General features: G+C 42.8%; 1 pseudogene; it reads right to left on the bottom strand.

Annotated features, from left to right (window-relative positions):
* Positions 1-1517: 1517 nt before the first annotated feature.
* On the bottom strand, positions 1518-2282 carry LOC114006159 (60S ribosomal protein L29 pseudogene; annotated as a pseudogene).
* Between the last annotated feature and the right edge of the window lie 900 nt (positions 2283-3182).

The raw sequence follows: 3182 nt of genomic DNA, 5'->3' as shown, positions 1-3182 counted from the left end.
TCCTTGATGCATGCACATGTGCCCAACATGGTTTTGCAGGCCCCTGAGGCTGGGACCAGGACGCATACCTTGGTTGACATAACTTTAAGTGAAATATTTTTACTTCTAGGATTTTATCTTTGAGAAAAATTAAGTACATGAACCAAGTTTAAGCCATAAAGTTTTCATCTGATTTGTATATGTAATAGTGAAGAACTATAGAGGCTGGCAAGTGGCATGGTGGTTGAGGCACTGAACTCCCACATGGTTGACCATGGTTCGAGTCCTGGACCTGGTGGCTTGCTTTCCCACTTTCCCTCTCTTTCTCTGTGTCTCTCTGGTCAAATTAAAATAAGTGAATGCGGGCCGGCAGGTGGAGTGGTGGTTAAAGGCACTGGATTCCCACATAGCTGACTGTGGTTTGAATCCTGGACCTGGTGGCTTGCTTTCCCACTTTCCCTCTCTTTCTCTGTGTCTCTCTGGTCAAATTAAAAAATAATAATAACAATCTATGAGTAACACAAGGATTTTATTAAATTTACTACCGTAAATTTATACAGTGGAATAGTATGCAACCACTAAAAATCCTGCTGTAGAAGACTATTTAATAAATAGAAATGTAATCTCAAATGTAAAAAGATAGCTGTAGTTATAATCTAAAATGTAAAAAGATAGCTTTCACAATTGTGTATAGTTCTATTGTCTAAACTCATAATGGATTTTATCCACCAAAACGATTTTGTCTGATAATGAAAAAAATTTTGGATGATATTTAAAAGACAGAAAAAGTGGACTGGTTTATCATCATAATAGCATTAAAAATATCCAAACATATATGTCTTATTTTGGTACCACTATCCCAAGTCCTATAAATACTCAACAATATCAAAGTAAATTTAGACTAAAAACTTCCATTATTTATGATTCATGAAACTATCAAGTCAGGAAAGAGACAGGAAGGATGAAATTAGAAATTGCCTAATAAATTTGTATTGGGCAAGTACAAAGCATTGATGCTTGTGCACCAGCTGAAGGGCCTTGGTAGGCACTGAAACTGGACAAAGAAAATACTCTTTGTCACTCTTTAGTGGCAGGGGTTGGTCCAGTTGAATTCTGAGTGAAGAATCTTTTTCAAGAGCACTGATAAAATAATTCCTGGGTGCTACACTAGACCTACTGACTCTGAGGAGGGGCTTTCATTTTTAACAAGCTTTAGGGAGGGGTCCTAGAAGCCTTAAAGTTTGCAAACTTTTTTCAGGAACCGTAGTTCATCCTAGTCTTGGAAAACATTTTTTTTTTTAAAAAAACAACTATTTACTGGTAATAGCTTAATATGTTGTTTCTACAGTACTTGCTTGCATTTTTTTTTTCCCCTCACACGGAGAGGCAGCAATGCCACTTGCTGTCCTGGGATCACAGACATAGGCTAGCTCCTGCCTCAGGTTTATTTGAACACACAGCACAGGAGGACACCAGCCCCGCATAGAGAGCAGTCTTGGGGGTCACCAGTCCTTCTGTCCTTATACTGGCAGAGGCCTCTAGGATGGAGCTTTAGTTGGGGCCTGGACACCTTTGGGAGCCTGAGCTGGAGCTGGAACTGAAGCTGGAGCTGCAACTGAGGCATATGCCTTGGTTTGGGTCTTGGTCTGAGCCTTGGGCTTGGCCTTGTTGGCTTTTAGCAGAAAGAGCCTGAGGCCCTTGGGGATATGGGTAGAGCTTGTTTCCCAAGCTTAAGGTGACTGATGAAGGCAAGACAACTGAGCTTGTGGCTGCTGTCCTTTGGGATGCCCTTCTGAACCTCCTTAGGCTTTATAAGGGCCTTGATGTCCACTCGTGCACTCACGGCCTTGGCATTGTTGGCCTGCATCTTCTTCAGACCCTTCCTGTTGTGCTTCTTGGCAAAGCACATGTTCCTCAGGAACTTGGAGTCCACCCCCTTGAGAGATTTATATCTTTGTGATCACGTTTCTTTTTTTTTTTGGAGAGGTTTTTGCTATAGGGCGCCTGCGCTCGCCAGACAGACAGAGAGAGACATAGAGACAGAAAGCGAGAAATCACCCCCCAGGGAGGATGGTCACGCTGCAATCCCTTCTCCTCCATTCTCCTCTCGTGCATGCAAGCACACGTGCCCAGCGTGAGTTCTAAGCCACCAGGTCTGGAACTTGAACCGTGGTTGACTACGTGGGAGTCCAGCACCATAGCCATTACGCTAACTGCTGGTTCCCGTGATCAAGTTTCTTGATGCCATTTCTGTGTCATTTTCAGGACTGGTTGTGTGTGATGTAGTTCTTGGACTTGGCCATGTCTGCACTGAAACCCACGGCTGCTGAGGAGCCTGGGGCTGGAAGAGAAAGACAAGCTGCAGTACAACATGGGAAATAGTATCAATGACACTTACTTGCATTTTGAAAATATTTTTATTAAAGAGGTCCATTTTATCATCCAAAGAAATAAGCCTTAAATGCTAGCTTTTTAGAAACCCTTGGTTGACCTGTGTGGATAACAAGAATTTCTGCTACATAGGTACCTATTATTTCACTAAACACAAGGTCAAATTTGTTTCCATAACTGTGGTGGGTCCTGGCCAGACTACTGTAGAGCCTGTATTAGTCAGGATTATCCAGAGACAGAACCAATAGGACAAGTGGATATGGATATAAACATAGATATACACATATGTAGAAATATGAGGGATTTATTAAGGGAATTGATTCATGTGATTATGGAGGTTAAGAGGTCTCATGATAGGCTGTCTGCAAGCTGGAGACCCTGGATGCCAATAGTCTGGTTCAGTCTCAGTTCAAAGACAGGAGTACCTGGGAGGTTACTGGTAGAAGTCCTAGAGTCCAAAGGGTGGAGAGCCTGATGGCCAATGATAGGGGAAGAAGAGTATATCCCAGCTTCACAGGAGAGAGAGAGAGAAAGAGAGAGAGAGAGAGAAAGAGAGAGAGAGAGAGAGACCAATTTGCTTCTCTGTTTTGTCCTTTCTGGGACCCTGGCCTATGGTATGGTGCCTGCCCACATTGTGGGTAGACCTTCCCTTCTTGGTCCACTCAGACTCATACAACAATCTCCTCTGGTAATACCCTCATAGACACATCCCAAAATAATTCTTTCTAGTTCTCTAGGTATCCCTTAATCCACTTAAGTTGACACCTAAAATTAACCATCACAAGATTCCTGAACTTTGGGTGCCCATGGAG

Source organism: Tupaia chinensis, unplaced genomic scaffold, assembly GCF_000334495.1.
Source record: "Tupaia chinensis unplaced genomic scaffold, TupChi_1.0 Scaffold145860_1, whole genome shotgun sequence".
Classification (NCBI taxonomy): domain Eukaryota; kingdom Metazoa; phylum Chordata; class Mammalia; order Scandentia; family Tupaiidae; genus Tupaia; species Tupaia belangeri.
The sequence above is the reverse complement of the archived record's forward strand: the minus strand, read 5'-3'. Positions and strand labels throughout refer to the sequence as shown.